Below are 21974 nucleotides of genomic sequence, written 5' to 3' on the forward strand. Positions count from 1 at the left end.
ACTAAAGAAGAGGTCATGAATTTGAGATGGAATTGAGCTAACATGAGAGGCATTGGAGGCAGAAGAGGGAGTAATGAGAATGATGTACATACAATACTCATGTGATAGTCTAAAAAAAAAAGTTAAAATTTCACTTGTAATTAAAAAAATGAGAAGCATTTTTTTCTTAACAATTCTCACGTAACTAGATTGTACATAATCAAGTACCACTCACAAGCATCACTCAGTTGTATCAAGCAGTGTTGGAGCACTATAGTTTTCAAGGGAGTAATCTATTACTAACATCAGATGGGACAGGTCATAGAACTTCCTAGCTCATTTGCCTGAGCACACTCTTAAGTGGACTGAGAAGGAGGTGACATCTAGTGGCTGGGAATTGCACATGAACCTGGGCGTGAGCTCAGGAGTCCTTCACTGCAAGAAATGTGCAGTTTCACCCGAGAGAGGAAAACTTCTACCTTTTTCTGTTCCTTTCTGTGCAGATAGTGTCAGCATCCTACCTTCAGGGAGCTAGCAGCAGGGTCTGCACAGTCCCATAGTGAGATTGCAAATTAAACAAGTCTCTGGCTGGGGAGATGGCTCAGGGGTTAAGTGCACCTGTTGCTCTTGCAGAAGACCTAGGTTTGGATCCCAGCACCCACATACAACCACTTATAACTCCAGTTCCAGGGGACCTGACACCCTTTTCTGACCTCTGCAGGCACCAGGCATATACATGGTGCAATACAAGTATGCAGGCAAAATGCTCACAGACATGAAATAAAACAAATACTTTAAAAATTGGGGTGAAAAACTGTTTTTATCCACATTCCACCTCCTTAGACTTTCTGGCTGGTAGATTTATTGTCAGATCTGATATTGTCACTTCCAAATCTTGTAAGTCTTAGAAGCTGGCAGTATTCTCTCCCAAGTCACTCCTCTGAAGGCTGCATACACACTAGACTTCTTTCTAGCTCGTGTTTCTCCTCACCTTCTGTTGTTTCTTGCCTTTATATAATCCATCTATGTCCTTGCTGAAAAATAGACATATGAACCTGTTTTGAGGGGTGTTATGACTTTTATTGTTACCGTGTATAACCATGCAAGTTTTCATTTTGACATGTCTTTTTCTTGGAGGAATGTTGGTTACTGCTTTTCATAGAAGGCTGTGCTTTATGGTTTTCTGTTGATGAAAACATATACTTCATAAGATAAATGGCAACATTATAGATTAATTTTAGAGCAGGTTTTTTTTTTTTTTTTTGGTTATACGATTGGAGGTCTTTCAGACCGCTTCATTTTGGTCGACTCTCCCTCCCCACTCCATCTCCACTATCTTCCCATCTTTTTTCAATTTAAAAATTTTCAACCCCAGTGTTACCCCCTCTGCTTGCCTATTACCTAGGATCTGATCTACTGTCCTATCGCTTTTAAAGCACCCCTTTCCAGTGGTCTTTTCCCAACTCTTGTCACCTACAGGAACTCTAAATTGAATACACAAAATAATGAAATAAAACTGAAATGCACATATGGGAGAGAACATGCATTTGTTTTTCTCACCTGGGTTACCTCACTCAGTGCAGTTTTTTCCAGTTTCACCCATTTGTCTGCAATTTTCATATTTGTGAACAGCTGTATAAAAATTCTGCTGTGTATACATACCACATTGTCATTATCTATTCACCAGTTGATGGAAATCTACAGATTCCATTTCCTAGCTACTTTGAATAAAGCAGCAATAAGTGTAAATGAGCAAGTGTCTGGGCAGTAGGATAGACAGTCCTTTGGTATATGCTTAGGAGTGGAATAATTGCATCTTATGGTGGTTCTTTTTCGACCCCTTTGAGGAATCTCCACACTGTTTTTCACAGTGGCTGGACCAGTTTGCCTTCCTGTCAAGAGTGAATGAGGGTTCCTCTTTTCCCACATCATTGCCAGCATTTGCTAAGATTTATTTTATTGATAATAACCTTTCTGACTGGGGTGAAATTAAATTTCAAAGTAGATTTATTTTTAAAATGGATACATCTGTTTAACATTTTTAAAAGTGCTAACTAGCCATTCATATTTCTTCTTTTGAGAATTCTTTGAATAAATTTGAAGCTTGTTTTTTTATTAGGTAGTTCACGCACTTGATTTTTTTTTGAGTTTTGTGTATGCTCTAGATATTAATCCTTGTAGCAACCATTCTTTCAAACTATTTTTGGATTTCCAGCCCCCAAATAATGACAGGGAAACTTCTTATTAATTATAAAAGCTTGGCCTTTAGCTTAGGCTTGTCCCCAACTAGCTCTTATAACTCAAATTAAGCTGATTCTACTAATCTACATTCGGCCATGTAGCTTTTACCTTTCCTCAGTATGATATGTCCAACTTATTTCAAGACTGCTGGTGAAATCCCCATGTCTAGCTTCTCCTCGAGTTTCTTTCTTTCTCTGGGAGTTCCGCCTATCCTCTCCTGCCTAGCTACTGACCATTTGCTCTTTATTAAACCAACCAGAAGGCACCTTAGGCAGAGATACATCTTTACAGTCTAAACAAATATTTGGCAACAAATTCTCAATCAGATGTACAGCTAGTGAAGATTTCCTCACATTTATTTCCTCACTTATTGTTTTCTTTGTTGCACAGAAGCCTTTTTATTTCATGAAATATCATTTGTTAGTTGTTGGTTTTATTTCATGAGTACCAAGAAGACTAGTTAAAAGATTCCTTACACATTGTAGTGTGTTCTATACCCCTTCTTCTAGCAGTTTCAGTCTTAGGTTTTACATTGAAGTCTTTCATCTACTTGGATATGTTTTTTGTGCAGAATGAGAGTTGAGACTCAAGTTTCATTCACCTTCATGTAGACCTTCAATTTACCCAACATCATTTGTTAAAAAGATTCTCTTTCCTCCAGTGTGTATTTTTGTCAAAAATAGGTTTGCTGTGATCTCTTGGGCTTAGGTCTGGATCTACTATTCAAGTGATATATATGTGTCTGGTTTTTTTGTGCAAGTACCGTGCAATTGTTTCTTTTATTAATACAGCTGTGGAGTACAACTTAAGACCAGATATATAATAATGCCTAAAACATTGTTCTTTTGACTCAAGATTACTTTGGCTATCTGGGGATCTTTAGTATTTCCATGTGAGTTTAAGAGTGTTATTTCTATTCTGTGATAACTGGTATGGAGACTTTTATTGGGATTTCAATGAATATATACATTGTTTGGGGCAAGATGGCCATTTTTCGCAGTATCGTTTGTATTCATCTTTGAGCATGAGAGGTCTTTCCATCTTTTAGTGTTTTCCTTGATTTCTTATTTCTCAGTTTTAAAGTTTTCACCATAGAGGTCTTTTACTAACTTGATTAGATTTACCATAAGGTATTTTTTTGTCTATTGTAAATGATAGTTTCTCTGATTTCCTTATCATTGAGTTTACCATTGGTATATAGAAAGGCCATGTATAGTAATTTTGTATACTGCAGCTTTGCTGAGTTTCTCAATTCTAGGAGTTTTCTTTATCTCTGAGATAAAGCCAGCATGACCTTGGTTTGATCTTTTTGTATTTGTGTCTGCATTTCATTTTCATGTACTGTCTTGTGTGTTCATCAGGGACATTGACATGTAACTCTCCTTTGTTGTGTCTTCACATAGTTTGGACACAACATTTAAGACTGGCTTTATAAAAGGAGCTTGGAAGTTTTCTTTCTATTTTTATTTTTTGGAATTTTTGAGGAGTGGTTGTAATTCTTATTTTTTTGGATTTCTTTGTTTTCTTGAACCTTTTGTGTGTGTTTATTAGAACTCTTTATTCTTTTGAGTCCCATGTCTTGAGTTTTGTCTGAGTTATGCTTGTTAGAGACCATTACTATAAGATTGGTTGTTTGTTGGGGGACATATTATCTAGTATTTTCATATTGTTTATGTTTTTGCCATGGGATCTAGGCATTTGGAATTAGGTTGTTGGTTGTATCTTTGATATGAGTTTTTATCCTGTTGGACTTGGGATGCAGTGGTGACTTGATGGTTGAGGGTCTCTGCAAAAAGTGGAGGGATTTGTTAGGATTGTTTTTAATCTGTAGATCACTTTGGTTAATAGTTTCATTCTAATAATAGTAGTTTTTTGAGTTCATGAACATAGGATACATTCTCACTTATCTATGTTCTTTTTTTTATTGGTGAAGATTTACTTTGTATTTATCAGTTTGTCAGTGTTCTCTAAAAGCCAGCTTCAACAACAGCAACACAATACCTCTCCATATTTACAGATTACTTTTGTACTTAAATGTTTTTTTAAGACATTGACACTTTTGCTTCTGTAAGTCAAGACACTTATACTTTCTGCTTAAACTGAGTGCACACATCAGCCAGTGTTGAAAATTTAGGACTTCCATGTCTTTTATGAGCATATATACTGCTCTGGGTATCTGTAAAATTTATAAATTCCACAATACATACTAGCACTTTTGCATGCTATGGTTTCCTAAAGACATTTTCCTTTAACCTCTCTCTGACCTCAGACAGTCTATTATATGCATTTTAGCCCTAATTTTCAGCCACAAACAACTGTGGATTTCTTAGTTAGTAAGCAATATTTCCAAGCAATGCTCCTACTTTTCCAGTTGACTGGTTTTCAGCTTAGGTGAAATATACATGCAATTATATTCCAGCTGGCATCTGGAAAAGCAAAAGCGGGCAAACACAATAATTCGTAAAATCTGCTCTTTGGTCTTTGGAACCAGAGACTAGGGTCTGACACTGGGAACTCAGCCTAGTGTCTTCCCGTGGTCATCCTCTTGAGAAGTCAATACAAGTGAAAATACCACAGCATTCTAGACCATCTTATGCTGCCCTTACATGGAATCATAATTTTCCAGCTTCCTGAAAATCTTTACTTCCAAGATTCATGAAAAATATCTTTCTGACCATTTCTGGTAATGTTCTTCTTATGTCCCATGAGCAGGACAGGCACATGCTCCAACATTTTGTTGATATCACTGCATTCGGGATATTCTAAACCTCCCTAACTCCTATAACTTGATTTATCTTCAGTTGTGGATATCATCTACCCAATACAACCAACACAGAAAACATGGTGTTTTCTAAATGACTTCTCTCTTTTGAATCTTCTGTCTGAGAATTATTATCTTACTTACTCAGTGGCTGAAGCCAGAAGAATGTCTTTTCTCATTTCTTTGGTACTGCAGCAGCCAATTATCAAACTCCCCATGTGCATTGCAGCCTTTTAAGAATCATTTTATCATCCGCCCATCCTAAACTCACTGTTTCCAAGTTATTTCAGGCTTCTGTAATACTTTACATCAATTATGGCCAAGTGTCCTGCCTGGGTAACTTGTGCCTCACTTCTTGCTGCTCTACTTCCTATAAGCATACGCTAAAATCACCGTTGTTTACTTCAAAAGGCCTAGGACACATGGCATTTCCTGTCTTCTGTTCTTACTGTCGTAAACTCATTCAGAATAAAGAATTATGTATACCTAGCTCTGGAGCATCCAGCAAGAGTTGAAAAAAATGAATCTTGAATGTCTAAAAGAGACTCATAATATTACCCCCATAGTAATTTACATAGCCATAGCACAGAAGGCACAGCAATGCAGCATCCAACGGAAGATCTTTACACACAAGCATCAAGAGTGTGTGTGTGTGTGTGTGTGTGTGTGTGTGTGTACTTAGAAACTTTAAAAAAATGAATTCTCTTTCTTGCCTCTTTATCTCTGACTTTGAAATTCCAGCCCATGTTTCTGGGTATATTTCAATATTATCTTGTCTGGTTCCTACCCACGAAATATGTATACCTCACAGTCCTGCACTGAATTATACACTAAATGGAAATATCCAAATCAGTAATAATGCTGTTCCTGCCACAGAAGGAGGGCAAATACAGTTGTTAGGAGAAAGACTAACTCTCAACAGAAGCTATATGTTGAGTGTAGGTCTGTTAAGAAGTCTTGCTTCTGCCATTTACTCACTTTTCATTCCATTGGATTTGCATTGGCCTGCAAGAGCATACTTAATCCAACCATAGCTCAAGCCATATATAAAATTCAGATTTCCAAAACATGAACATCCATGCCTTGATTTATAGAATTACTTTTATACATAATTGTGGTGGTATTGTGTTCCCCAAAATATTGTGTACTCTAATAAATTTATCTGGGGTCAGAGAACAGGCAGCCAATAGATACAAAGGCTAGGAATTGGTGGCACTCACACCTTTAATCCTAGCATTCCAGAGATAGAAATCCCTCTGGATCTCTGTGAGTTCAAGGCCACATTGGAAATAGCCAAGCATGGTGACACACACCTTTAATCCAGAAAGCCAACCTTTAATCCCAGGGAGTGGTGGTAGAAAGCAGAAAGATATATAAGGCATGAGGACCAGAAACTAGAAGTTTTTGGCTGGTTAAGCATTTGGCTGGTTAAGCATTCAGGCTTTTGAGCAGCAATTCAGCTGAGAGCCATTGGGATGAGGACTCAGAAGCCTCCAGTCTGAGGAAACAAGACCAGCTGAGGATCCGGAGAGGTGAGATAGCTGTGGCTTGTTCTGTCTCTCTGATCTACCAGCATGGACCCCAATAACTGACCTCGGGTTTGATTTTTTAAATAAGAACTTTTAAAATTCATGCTACACATAATACTTTGACTCAGTGTTCAAATGGCCAAATAGAACATGGAACAGTGTGCTGGATAGTTTTATCTTAACTTGACACAAGCTAAGTCATTTGAGAAGAGGGAACCTCAATTAAGAAAATGCCTCCATAAGATTGGGCTGTAGGCAAGTATGTAGGGCATTTTCTTAATTAGTGATTGATGGAGGAGGGTCCAGCCATTGTGGGTGGTGCCATTACCAGGATGGTGGTCCAGGTTCTGTAAAAAAGCAGGCTGAGAAAGCCACGAGGAGCAAGCCATTAAGCAGCACCCCTCTATGGCTTCTGCATCAGCTCCTGCCTTTAGGTTCCTGCCCTATTTGAGTTCCTGTCCTAACTTTCTTCAGTGATGGACTATGATGTGGAAGTGTAAGCCAAATAAACCCTTCCCTCTCCAAGTTGCTTTGGTCATGGTGTTTCATCACAGCAACAGAAACCCTAACTAAGACAAATAGTATGCTGTTCTAACCCAGAGGGCCTTCCTGGAAGGTTTTCTTTACTTCACAGTTTCCTCACTTTCTTGTAGACACTGAACATCAACATGGCCCAGGAATGTGATGACAACATTCCACACATAGATTGATTTGTTATTGGAAATCCACAGCTAGAGACCTTAGGGTTATCACCCTTAAGGCTAGATTTAAGACCTGCTTACTAAGAAGGAAACAATGCCTGGTACTGGAAACCTAGCTAACTGTTCAGTGCTAGTGAAGTCATGGTTATTGAAAGCGAATCTGTAACCATTAATTTACTAAATCAGCATAATCCCTAACAACAATTCTATAAACATTTGTCTTTATACCCACAGATAAGTGTAGTCTTCACCTCTCATCAAGGAAAGTTTTCTTTGCAATAGATGGATGTAAAACAAAGTGTTAAACGGTCTTATTAATAAAAACCCAGAGCTAAATATTGGGGTAAAAAGCTGAGAGATCAGAATAACAGAAAGAAGCCAGCCACATTCTTACCCGCTTGGAGAGCTTCTGTCAAAGAGACCTACTTCCTGTATACCCATGCCTATATGCCTTTCTGTTCTTGCCATCTCATTTCCTCTCCACCCAGCTACATCACTTCCTCTTTCTGCCCAGTTCTGTCACTTCCTGTCTGTCTGTACAGACCTCCAGACCTTTAAGGTTAACTAGTGTTGGAATTTAAGGCATGTACCACCAGAAAACCACAACCAATCAAAATGCAGAATTATGGAGCCTAGACCCAACATCTACTAAACACTCTTTGAACCTAAGACTTAGGAAACATTGTGAAAGAGGAAGCAGAGGATCAGGGAGTTTGCTGTGAGGTTGTGTCCCACATAATTGGTCATCCAGTGCCAAATGATCAGCCCTAAAAACATACATACAAGCAATATTATATGGACTAAACAGCTTACATTTAGGAATATATATGTATATACAAATATGCATGCAATAGCAGTAGAAAAAGAGGCCATAAATTTGAAGGAGAGTGGGAGTAGGTATATGGGATGGTTTGGAGGGAGAAAAGGGAAGTTGTAATTATATTATAATATCAAAAATAAAATTAAAAAGAAAACAAAAGTCATTGAAGTGTACACTTTATAGTACATACTCTAGTGTTCTTCTATGTCCTCCTCATTTCCCTCTGTGAACACATTATTGATGGTGGTTTCTGCTTCAGATAAATTAGACGCCCCATGAACAGCGTTTCTCAAAATGTCTACTCCATATCTGGCTCGGAGGGAATCTGGGGAGAGTAGTTTTGCTTCTTCTGGGTCTACTGGACCCATCATTCGTCTCCATTCTGCAACAGCATTCCACTTGTCAGAACCATGAGTACAGACATGCCCCTGCAAATAGCAATTCTTTTAGAAGGCCAGCTCCTTCAAGGATTGAACACAGGGCTAAGGAAAGAATGCTTCTGGTCCATCCAGAACATTTTTTTCCCTAACAATATGATCATGTGCTTCCTATGTTTTCTCCTTTTCAAGAAGTTTTGTGTTATTTCAGTGCTGTAGTTTAATTCTAAAAAATGAATGTGAATGGATTTATAGTTTTACTGCTTTGGAGACCACATGAACATTGGCATGGACCCAGGACTTTTGCTTCATGTTCACCCTTCAGCCTCTAGTTCTTTAGGGTTGCCTCCATTGCAGGAAAGCATCTTGCACAGACCACCCTCCTTCCATAGATGTGCTGGTGCAAAGATGTCTTACCTCAGCTCAATGCAAAGTCACCTGTATGGCCAGTCTAATTGGTCAGCATAAACTTTGGTCATCTGTAGAGCACTCTGACCTCTTCCTCCTGCCCCTCCTGCCTCTCTTTCCTGCCTCACCCTCACATCATCCTCTAAATACATAGCCTGAATCATGAACTCTCCCCAGGAAATGTAACCTACAACAGATGCATCTGGAGCATTACTTTCTTAGTATTCATGGTGCAGGTTCTCAGTCATTTTACCCTCTGTGAAGTGGGTCTCATGGTTTCCTCTCCATTTTACAGAAAAAAGGAGATTTAAGCATTGTTCTGAATTGGATAATCAAGAACCTAAATCCTGACAGCCTCTACATGTAGTGTGAAGAACTAAAGAAACAGAAGGAGGAGGGACAGAAAGGAAAGGAAGGAGGAGAAATTGTAAAAATAAATAAACTTTAAAAGTTAACAAGGTGTCTTTTCATGAGGCAGATTAGACAGAAAGTTGTTAAAAAATAATTTGTGTTTCCCACAGTTTCTAGAGTGTATAATTACCACTTCTACAATACAAACAACCACATTTCAGAAACTTACAAAGATAAGACTTCTAAGACATTTTTATAAAAGTCTTTTCCTGTTATTTTGAAATAAACTTTGTTTTGCATGCTCTGGAGTCAAGTGTATTTCCTTCAGCAAGGTCAACTCAAATCCTGCATCTTTAATGATCTTCAGGATCTTCCACTAAGGAAACAAACATTAGTTAACATTGTAGATCATTCACTCCATGTTCATGTATATTCAAGATCAAAATACCAGAGGAAAATAATAGTTCAACTTGCATCTTGTGGTATATATACATATATAATTGTGTACAATTAAAAGCTCCAAATTAACAGACAGAAGACCTTCAGAATTTTAGCATGAATATCTTGCTCTGATCAACCGATATAGAATCAAAGGGAAAAGGAGATCTGCTGGCATGCTAAGCATGAAGAGATATTTTCATCCTTAGGTCCCAAATGCCCAAGAATGTCTTATATGATCTGTACTGGGAAGAGCCAAGGTGAAAATTCTTGTCTGAAGTGGAAAAGTGTGCTGAGTGCATTAATACACTGAATCCTGCAAGAATCTCATCAACAGCCTGAGCATTGAAGTTGCATTGCATTCTCCAGACTGAGGGGAACCAACCAAAAGACTTGGAGCTTTCTAGTAAGAAGAAGGTGGGGAAAGACAGAATTCAGGAGAAAGAGGGCAGGGGAAGGGAAAGGCACAACTAAAAGAAGTGTATCTGACTCCAGAGCATGCAAAGGAAATAGGAAAGAAAGGATTTGTTTTATTTATTCCAAATAAAAAACGCTCAGAGATGCTGGGCTGGAGAAAAGGTGAGTGAGACCTTATCTGTAGAAAAGCTGAAGGATGCTGGGCCTTTCTTGCTGGCAAGGAAATAGCTAGGATCTACCTCAGGAGACCCTCTGATAACAAATGCGAGAGTCCAAAGCATACAACAGAAATGGGCCAATCCTGTAAGTTTATCGTAAGAAAAATGATATCATAAAGAGTAATGTGTATGGTGCTAAGCCACAGTCCAAGAAACAAGTATCTCTGGACTCTCAGGATTCTTAGTTTTAGAAATGTCGATTTTTGTGATAGGCTTGAACAGAGCAAGCTACCGTCACAAAGCAGTGTGTCTTAGTTGATGTTTCTACTGCTACAATAAAACGCCATGATTGAAAACAACTTGGGGAGGGTAGCAGTTACTTTATCTTGTACTTCCCACATCACAGTCTATCATTGAAAGAAGTTAGGGCAGGAATTCAAGAGGCAGAAAATGAAGCAGAAACCATGATGATGTGCTTCTTACTGGCCTGCTCCCATGGCTTGCTCAGTCTTGTTATAGTTGTTACAAAATTTAGGACCATCTTCCCAGGAGTGGCACTTCCCACAACGAGTTAGGCCCTCCCATGTCAATCATCAATCATCAATAAAGAAATGTCCTCCAGATTTGCTTACAGTCCAATCCATTCAGGATATTTTTCTCAATTGAGGTTCTTTATTCTTAAATGAATCCAGTTTGTTCAAGTTGAGAATACATGTCAGTACAATTAACTTGCCAACTTGACCCACAAACACATCACTATCCAACCACAACCTTCCTGGTCCATGAACAGATCACAATCCAACTACAACCTTCCTGGTCCACAAACACATCACTGTCCAACCACAACTTTTCTGGTTCCTTCTGTCCTCCAGATGTCATGTTAACATTAATATCACAATGCCAAACATCACAACTCTTAAAACACCCAGTCTCAAAAACTCAGTCTTTAAAAAAGCATCCAGAGTCCCAGACTTCAAGCCTCTCTAAAATATCCTGTCTCTCTAAGACTTTAAAGTCTCTCTAAAACTCCAAAGACTCTTTAAAAGTTCAAAGTCAACTGTGAGCACCTGTTGAAATAAAAAAAGTGAGGTAAATACTTTCTTACTCCAAGAGGGAAGCATCAGTTCACAGTTACAGTCAAATCAAAGCAAAACAAAGTTTGAAGGTGTAGAAGTCTCAGTGTTTGATGCCTAAGACCTATTCACAGTCCTCTGGGATCTAAAGAGACCCATGTCTTCAAATTTGCTGTTTGCAGCACAGGACAGCTTATCTCATACACTCAGGCCCACTCCACGCCACACATGCTGCGGTCCTTGGTGGTTGTCCCATGGTACTGTCATCTCCAGAATCCTGAGGTCTCTGCTACAACTGAGCTTCACCTTCACCAATAGCTTCTGGCTCTTTCGGGGACTCTGACCTTGCCACGTGGTGCCAAACCTCAACTTCTCTCGGTTATTCCTTTAATCCTCAGACTTCTACTGCAACTGAGGCGGCACTTTCACCAGTGGACTCTCACTATGTCCAGCCTCAACTATTCTTCATGACTTCTTTCATGCCTTCAAAATCAGTACCACCTGGGAGACTCTTACACATTACCAAGTTCAGCTGCCAATACAAGCTTCAGCCTTAGCCACCATTGGATCATGGCTTCTGTGTGCTGACCCTGCAGAAATACCTCTCAGAAGATTTTACCTCAGTGATGCTGGTCTCTTCTTAATCACTGCTAATTTCGTAGCACCAGCTAACTAGCACTAGTTGTCCCAATAAAGCAAAGGTTTTACTTTAGTGGTATCGGTCTCTAATCAATTACAGATGATTCTTCAGCTACAGCTGACCAGACACCACTGATTCTTAACACAAAATAATCATACAAACAGCCACCAGCAGGGGTCTTTGCTTTCTTCTGACACTTCACAGGCCAGACCTCGTCATCTACATTGCTCTCAACATTCTTATCTGCCAAGATGCCACAGAATGGACCATTAAGCTCTGAACTCTTGATTTGTTTTTCCAGCCCAAAGCTCTAAGACCTTTCACAATCCTCCACAAATATGGTGGGTTCTGTCAAACCAATAGTCCATTCTCTGGTACCAATTTCTATCTTAGTTAGGGTTGATTTTACTGTTATAAAAACACATTAAGACACAGCCAGTCCCTGGAACCTCCAACCCTCTCTGCTCAGTTGCTGGCCAGTAGGAAAACTCCTGTGACCAGGCTCCCCACCAACCCCCCCCCCATCAGACCCTGCAATCTACAAGACCCATGCCCTACCCCAATACCCATCTGTCTGAGACCCCAGTAACTTCCTGAGACAAGAAATCCACCAGCTCTCATTGGAACAAGAGGTGAGTGACTCCTCTCCCACCCAGAAAGTCCTTCCTGTAGTACCCAGGCCCTGGGAAACAGCCAGTCCCAAGAACCCCCACCCCTCTCTACCCCAGGTGTTGGCCAGCAGGAAAAACTCCTGTGACCAGGCTTCCCCACCAAAACCTCCCATTGACCCCACAGTCTACAAGACCCATGCCCTACCCCAATACCCATCTGCCTGAGACCCCAGTAACTTTATGAGACAAGGAATTCAGCAGCTCTCATTGGACCAAGAGTGGCTTCCTGAGACACAGAATCTGCCAGCTCTAGCTAGACCAAGGGAGGCTTTCTGAGACACAGAATCCATCAACTCTGACTGGACCAAGAGCCCCAACAAGACCAAGAGTGGCTCCCTGAGTCACAGAATCAGCTAGCTTGAATTGAGCCAAGAGCATCTTCCTGAAAATACAGAATCTGCCAGCTCCAATTAGACGAAGAGCTAAGACTGGACACAGAGGGGCCCCCTGAGACACAGACACAACAAGCACAGAGTGGACCAATAGCAGCTTGCTCAGACACAGCTTGCACCTATTAGAGGAAGAGATGAGCAGACATCAGTGCAAAAATACATACAACACATAAAGATCAATATGGCATCACCAGAACCAAGCCCTCCTGCAACAGCAAGACCTGAACACCACAATGTAGAGAAGCAGAAGAAAGCAACCTTAAATATAGCTTCATGAAGATGCTAGAGGCTGTTGGGAGCCCTCCCCAGTGGTGGATGGGTCCTGTAGAGGATGTAAGGAGTCAGTGGGAGAAGGAAGTGAGCCAGGCCATGGTGGTCAAGAGAATCTTGCAGCCTCACTGAATAGCAGCCAGAGTGTTTTTTTTTTAATTTATTTATTTATACAGGATTTATTTAGCAGGGATACATTCATGATGTTCCAAAACATAGATCATATCATTTTTGGTTTTGGACATGTGTTTCACTTCCTTTTGCTCATCTTTTTGTCATCATTAATAAACCATAACAGAACAGAGTTATCATTTTCAATCATTTCCCCTCAAGTTTTGACATCATTAGTAAACAGAGTTATCATTCTTACTCATTAACTCCATGACCCAATACAAAGAATCAATGAAACAAAAAGTTGGTTCTTTGATAAAATCAACAAGATAGGCAAGCCCTTATCCAGACTAACCAAAAGGCAGAGAGATAGCATCCAAATTAACAAAATAAGAAATCAAAAGGGAGATATAACAACTGACAATGAGGAAATCCAGAGAATCATCAGATTATACTTCAAAAACCTGTACTCCACAAAATTGGAAAATCTAAAAAAAATGGACAATTTTCTGGATAGGTACCATATACCAAAGTTAAATAAGACCAGGTAAACAATTTAAATAGACCAGTAATTCCTAAGGAAATAGAAACAGTCATTAAATGTCTCCCAACCAAAAAAGCCCAGGACCAGATGGTTTCAGTGCAGAATTCTACCAAATTTTCAAAGAAGAGTTACTACCAATACACTTCAAACTCTTCATTTCTCACACACAATAGAAACAGAAGAACATTACCAAACTTCTTTATGAGGCTACAGTTACTGTGATTCCCAAGTCACACAAAGATGCAACAAAGAAAGAGAATTACAGACCAATCTCCTCATGAACATTGATGCAAAAATACTAAAATATTGGCAAACTGACTCCAAGAACACATCAAAAACATTATCCACCATGATCAAGTAGGCTTCATCCAGAGATGCAAGGATGGTTCAACATACAAAATCTGTCAATGTAATACACAATATAAAAAAACTGAAAGAAAAAAACACATGATCATATCATTAGATGCTGAAGAAGGCCTTTGACAAAATCCAACACCTCTTCAAGATAAAAGTCTTGGAAAGATCAGGAATACAAGGAACATACCTACACATAATAAAGGCAATTTACAGCAAGCCAACAGCCAACATCAAATTAAATAGAGAGAAATGCTTAGTGATTCCACTAAAATCAGGAATTGAATATCTGTTCAATATACTACTTGAAGTTCTAGCCAGAGCAATAATACAACAAAAGGAGATCAAGGGGATACAAGAGGGAAGGAAGAAGCCAAACTTTCACTATTTGCAGATGATATGATAGTATACCTAAGTGATCCCAAAAATTCTACTAGGGAACTCCTATAGCTGATAAACCTTCAGTAATGTGGCAGGATACAAGATTAACTCAAAAAAATCAGTAGCCCTCCTATATACAAATGATAAATGGGCTGAGAAAGAAATCAGAGAAAAATTGCCCTTTACAATAGCCACAAATAATATAAAATACCATGGGGTAACTCTAACTAAGCAGGTGAAAGACCTGTACAACAAGAACTTTAAGTCTCTGAAGAAAGAAATTGAAGAAGATATCAGAAAATGGAAAGATATCCCACACTCAGGGATGGTAGGATTAACATAGATAAATTGGCAATCTTACCAAAAGCAATCTACAGGTTCAATGCAATCCTTATACAACATCTCAACTCAATTCTTCACAAACCTGGAAAGAACAATACTCAACTTCATTTGGAAAAACAAAAAACACAGGATAACTAAAAGAATCCTGTACAGCAAAGCCACCTCTGGAGGCATCACCATCCCTGAAATCAAGCTCTATCTATAGAGCTATAGTAATAAAAACAGGTTGGTATTAGCATAAAAACCGACATGTGGACCAATGGAATCAAATTGAAGACTGACATTAACACACATACCTATGAACACATGATTTTTGACAAAGAAGCCAAAACTGTACAATGGAAAAAAGAAAGCATCTTCAATAAATGGTGCTGGCATAACTGGATGTCAACATGTACAAGATTGCACATAGATCCATATCTATCGCCATGCACAAAACTCAAGTCCAAGTGGATCAAAGACCTCAATATAAAACAAGTTACACTGAACCTGATAGAAGAGAAAGTGAGAAGCAGTCTTGAACACATTGGCACAGGAGACCACTTCCTAAATGTAACACCAGTAGCACAAACCCTGAGAGGCAACAATTAATAAATGGGACCTCCTGAAACTGAGAAGCTTCTGTAAGACAAGGAACAAGTAAATAAGACAAAAATGACAGTCTACGGAATGGGAAAGATCTTCACCAACCCCAAATCTGACATAGGGATGATATCCAAAATATATAAAGAACTCAAGAAACTAGACATCAAAATACCAAACAATCCAATTAAAAATGGGTTTAGAGTACAGAGCTAAACTTAAAGGGAAGACATTTAAGGAATTGCTCAGCATCCTTAGTCATTAGGGAGATGCAAATCAAAACGACTCTGAGATACCATCTTACACCTGTCAGAATGGCTAAGATCAAAAGCACTGCAGACAACTTATGTTGGAGAGGATGTGCAGCAAGGGGAACACTCCTCCACTGCTGGTGCGAGTGCAAACTTGTACAGCCACTTTGGAAATCAGTGTGGCAGTTTCTCAGAAAATTGGGAATCAATCTTCCTCAAGACCAGCTATACCACTCTTGGCATATACTCAAGGAATTCTCAATCATCCCACAAGGACACATGCTCAACTATGTTCATAGCAGCATTATTCATAATAGCCAGAAACTGGAAACAACCTAGATGCCCCTCAAACTGAAAAATGGATGAAGAATATGTGGTACATTTATACAATAGAGACTACTCAGCACAGAAAAACAATGACATCATGAAATTTTTAGGCAAATGGATGGAACTAGAAAATATCATCCTGAGTGAGGTAACTGAGACTTAGAAGGACAAACATGGTATGTACCTACTCATAAGTAGATACTAGTTATAAAGCAAATGATAACCAGACAACAACCACAACTCCAGAGAAGCTAGCTAACAGAGAAGACCCAAAGAGGATGCATGGACTTCTCTAGGAAGAGGAAATATATGAGATCTCCATGAGTAAACTGGGATGGGGGGTAAGGAATGGAGGGTAGGAGATAGGGGATGAGAACATAAGGGAATGGGATGGTTGAGCTGAAACAGGGAGGGAGGGGGAAAGCAATGAAAGAGATACCATGATAGAGGAAGATATCATGGGGATAGAGAGAACCCAGGTGCTAGAAAAGTTGCCAGGAATCCCCAATGATGACCCCAGCTTGGACTACTAGAAATAGTGGAGCAGGTGCCTGAACTGAACTGGCTTACCCCAGGGATCAGACTGGTGAATACCCTAACTGTCATCACAGAGCTTTTCTCCAATGACTGATGGAAGCAGATGCAGAGATCCACAGCCAGTTACTAGACAGAGCTCCAAGAGTCCAGTCAAAGAGAGAGAAGAGGGATTCTATGAGCAAGTGCATCCGGATCATGATGGAGAAATCTGCAGGGACAACCAAACCAAACTAGTGGGAACTTATGAAAGTTGCATCAATGGCTGTGGAGCCTACATGGGACTGGACTAGGCCCTCTGCATGGTGAGACAGTTGTGTAGCTTGATCTGCTTGGGGCCCCCTGGCAGTAAGATCAGAATCCATCCCTGGTGCATGAGCAGGATTTTTGGAGCCCACTACCTATGATGGGATACCTCCTGCAACCTTGAGGCAGGGGGAAGGGCTTGGACTTGCTTCTACTGGATGTGCCTCCCCATGGGAGTCCTTGCCTTGTGGGGTGGAGGAGGGTGGTTGGGAGGGAAAGCTGGGGGAAATGAGGAGGGAAGAGGGGATCTTTGATTGGTATGTAAAATGATTGAAAGAATTTTCTTAATAAAAAAAAAAAAAACACAATGATTGAAAATAATTTGGGGGTGAAAAGATTTATTTCATCATATACTTTCTGTGTCACAGTCCATCATTGAAGGAAGTTAGGGCAGGGACTCAAGAGGCAGGTTTGAAGTAGAAGCCCTAGAAGAACATTGTTTACTTACTTGCTCCCAATAGCTGACCCATCCTCTTTCTTATACAATCTATAACCCTCTGCCTAGAGGTGGCAACACTCACAGTGAACTAGTGGTACTTACCTCAATAGTTAACCAAGAAAGTGGCTCTTTGTGTATGGGCCATCTTTCCTGGCCTAGTTCTAGACCCACAGCCTAAGAACCACCTTTCCTAGCTACGTCCTTGAGCCCTCTTTGTGCCCGGGCCACCTTACCTGGGAAAATCACTTCTTCCCATTAGCACCCCTCAAACCCTCTGCCATCTGCAAACCAACAATCCTAGTTCCAGACCCGTGTCTTTGAAGCCTTTTCATATGTGAAACCCTTTGCCTGGCCTAGCTCTACAACCATGGTTTTGGGAGCCAGCTTCCCTGATTCAGTTAAATATCTCATCAACCGGCTTTACCTGGCCTAACTCAGGTCACACATCTCCTGTACTGGCCCAATCTAAGGAAAGCTAGACTATCATTCAGATACACAATCAAAGAAAGAATTCCACGGGCCTGGTTAGATCACAAAAACAAAATCAACACAAATGACCAAAGCAGGATGTCCCCCATCAGACCCACTAGTCCTGCAGAAGAACCCAGGAGGCAGAATTTAAAAGAACAATCATAAACTTCACCAAAGAACTCAATGAATTTAAAGAAGATATGAATAAACACTTCGCTTAAGTCTATATTGATAAGAATGATGTACTTGAGTAATGTCCAAGAAAATATAAATACACAACTGAATGAAAGAATAGAGATAAGTCAGGATTTGAAGACTGAATTCAATAAAGAAAAACACTGAAGAGAACACAAGCCAAAATAACAATAAAAATTGAAAAAACTTAATATCTCAATTAGAAATTAAGGGGAAAAGCTTCTTGTAGAATAAATCAAGCAGAAGATAAAATGTCAAGACTTGATGATATAGTAGATGCTTACATCGTTGTTCCTGAGTCACGTGAGGCTTGATCAATGCCAGCGTGGCCTGAGAGGGAAGAACTCCTCTATTTCCTTCTCTGCTGCCACCTTTGAACTGCTTCCATAGAACTGGTTGATAGGAAAATTTCCTGTGGCAAACTGTACACAGAGGCTTTGAAAAAGAGCCAAGTCAAAAATTGAATGTAATATAGCAATCTAATGTAATAGAACACTACTCATTTAATTTGCTTAAAAAAAATCATGCAACAGCACCCATTCCATATCTAGGTACTTGCAAAAGAAGTAATTACCAGTGACTTGGACATACTATATCCTTTCAGGGAGGTAGCAAACATTAGAAAAGAAATACATAAATATTTAAATCCCATTGTTAATGGGTATTATCAAGGAAAACTAGAAAACAGACACAGGACCCTGAAGTGAAAAGAGACCTGGACTAGAATCCTGGCTAGCTACATGACCTCACTTGGAAAATTTAAGTTCTCTGTATAGTGGTGTTAGGGTTAATCTTGGTTTTTCTCATCAAAATTTCAAAACTCTTAGGATCAACTAAAGACATTGAGCTATGACTTCAGCTTTAATAAAGGTCATTTGTCACAAGCTGTGGTTATGGTAGATATTTCTTTCAGTAAGTGAGATGAACCATTAGCTGGTTCTTAGTTTCCAGGCCCACATCAAACATCCCACCTTCTCTTGCAAAACTATAGTCATTTTCAAGCTTACATTAAACCAGTATGTACAATAAGCAGTTAAATACTCCACCAGATACAGGAGCTTTCATGAGTAGCCCTCTCACAATAACACTGCACTTACTGTATCTTAAACTTAAAGAGAAATTAAACTGCATTGCATGAAAAAGGGTAGGAGCCATGGTGTAAGCAATACCTCTCTGGATCTAATGCATAAGCTTCCTCAACAGTTTTTGGTCCCATTAAACTGTTTCCAATATTCCACACTGTTTTCCCTCAATAGAACAAGGACGTAAGATGGATTGCTGTTAGAAAAAAAAAGAAAAACCAAAGGTTAATAAAAGAATGTCTCAGTAGCTAATGACATACAGAGAACACAAGTGTGAGTGTTGTTAAACTGACTGCAGCATGTCAAACAATCTATAAGGAATCCAACATTAATATATGTTGGAATCCACATAAGAGCATACTTACATGAACTGGGAAAAAAGACAGAAAAGGGAAGGGTAGGACCCCAGTTCTTTAGAATGGTTTCTTCCAGGCTGTCAAGCTCTGATTGGTTGATGTAACCCTGCTGGGTCTTTGCTTCAGGTGCATTTCAGTTACTCCTCTAGAAACTAGGCAATTTCTAGCATCTCATTTCTTCTCCAGGATGTAAGATATTGAAGATTATCAAAGCCCCCAAAAGAGGAATTAGACTGCCCAAAGAGTCAAACAGTTCTCAGTTTGGACTTGGCAATGCTCTCCACTCTGGAATTCTGCATCCAACTCAACTGGAAATTGATATGTGTCTGTGTCCATGGGACTTATTATTTACCCTAACAATGTTCCAGGAATGGAGAGGAAACAGATATTTGAGCAGAGAAATGAGTACAGTAACAAGACTGACAAAGACATAGACCAGGAACTTCTTTATAGAATTTAGAAGTATGCCAAATCAATAAAAAGGTAGCTTAAGAAAAGGTTGAAATGAGTGGAAAATAGATCACAACTCTTTCTAACTCTGAACATTGCTTTACCTGCACATGAATGCTATAAGTTTGTTAAAATATTCTTCGTTCTCATAGTTCTTGCACACTGTTCTGGCTTCTTCCTCTGACAATGACATTTGTCTCTGCAACAGTATGGTGAACCCTTCTTTCTGAATAATGTTCAAAACGTTATCTAAATAAAAACAGTCATGACAAAGTAAGTTTCAAACTCGCAGATTCCTGGCTATAAACACAACCCATGGTGCAGCATTGTGAGGTATCTTATGTGTCTAATTATCTTGGGAAATGTAAAAGTTTACCAAAATAGCTTCTTAGGTTTCAAGATGAATGAGACTATTTTTTTCCTTTGGTTTTTCAAGACAGGAATTCTCTGTACAATAGCCCTGGCTGTCTTGGAACACACTTTGTAGACCAGGTTGGCCTCAAACTTACAGAGATCCGCCTGCCTCTCCCTCCCGAGTGCTAGGATTAAAGGTGTGTGCCACTACTGCCTGGCAGAATGTCATTTCTTAATATATCAATTATAATGTTGTTTCAAATTTTCCCAGCACATAGTAGTTACTCACAAATACACAAAGCAGCATCAGGATATTGGAGAAATTATTTTGGCCACTCCACGTAGTTAAAAGGATATTTATTTAATGGCGTAACTCACAAATTAAGTAATGGGTAGGTCGCAGGGTCTGGGGAAGGTGTAACGCAATCCAGCGGTGTTCTCCGGAGCTCTGCACAGTCCACCTTTCACCGTTCAGCGTCCCGGCACCGAGAGAGCGCACAGAGAGAGCGCTCGCCCATCCAGCTCTCGGGTCCCCAGGCGCCTCCCCTCGCCCCGCCTCATAGGCCTGACAGTTGACAGAGTCTCAATGGGGGTTGGAACTTCCAGATCCAAGTTGGAATGGCTACCCACTACATCTCCCCCTTTTTGTCTAAATAAGAAGGTTCTAAACTAATACAAGACTATATACAAAGGAATGGTTATCAAATATTGTCCAGAAATAATGAGAGATAATGACCTAGATAAGATGTAACTACAAACAATGCAAACAATATCAAGCAAGAAACACATACTAAAATCCAGAGAAGTATAGAGCATAGGTAAACAGCATGTTATAAAGATCATTTAAAGGTGTCCTATCCTAAAGAACCTGAATCTAATACTTAATATGTTCTATCTAAGATATTATATATACTAAGTTGTAACTATAACTGCTAGTCTTCAATCCCATCAAAGACCTGAGAAGGAACATAATGGTACCTGAGAAATGGTAGATGGAAGTAATTTCCTTTGCGTCACATGTATCATATACATGCAGATATGTGGTGACTTGAGTGAAAATGGCCTCCATAGGTTCATATACTTAAATGTTTGGTCCTAAGTTTGTGGAACAGTTTGTGAAGGATTAGGAGATGTGTCCTTGTTGGAGGAGGTGTGCCACTGGGTGTGTGTTTTGCGGTTTAAAAGCACGTGCCATTGCCAATTAGTTCTCTCTTTCTCTGCCTCCAACTTGAGGATTAAATGTAAGCTCTTAGGGATTGTTCTAAGACCATCCTTGCCTGCCTGTTGCCATGCTTCCTGCCATGATGTTCATGGACTCACCCTCCAAAACTCTAAGGAGGCACCAATTAAATACTTTCTTTTATGAGTTGCCTTGGTCATAGTGTCTCTCCATGGCAATAGAAAAGTAACTAAAACAAGATGGTAACCTAAATATTTAACCAATTCTAGTATAAATATTTATAAATAGCAGGTCATCATTTTACTTGTCTATTTGGGGAGAAATAAGTTGACTGAATATCCAAAGATATTTCTCAATCTCCTTCTCACTAGCCTGCTTCTCTCTATTGAAGACCAGAAAATAAAGCAATTTTCCATCCTTCCTCATGCGCAATATAGAAATGAACCCATATGTGGTATATGACATGTAAAAAGAATATGTTGAGATGTT

At 39.5% G+C, this 21974-nt stretch overlaps 1 pseudogene; it reads right to left on the reverse strand.

The window, feature by feature from the left end:
- Positions 1 to 1037: 1037 nt before the first annotated feature.
- On the reverse strand, positions 1038 to 20228 carry LOC114682059 (annotated as a pseudogene).
- Between the last annotated feature and the right edge of the window lie 1746 nt (positions 20229 to 21974).

This window comes from Peromyscus leucopus, unplaced genomic scaffold (assembly GCF_004664715.2).
Source record: "Peromyscus leucopus breed LL Stock unplaced genomic scaffold, UCI_PerLeu_2.1 scaffold_926, whole genome shotgun sequence".
In the NCBI taxonomy this organism is placed as follows: Eukaryota; Metazoa; Chordata; class Mammalia; order Rodentia; family Cricetidae; genus Peromyscus; species Peromyscus leucopus.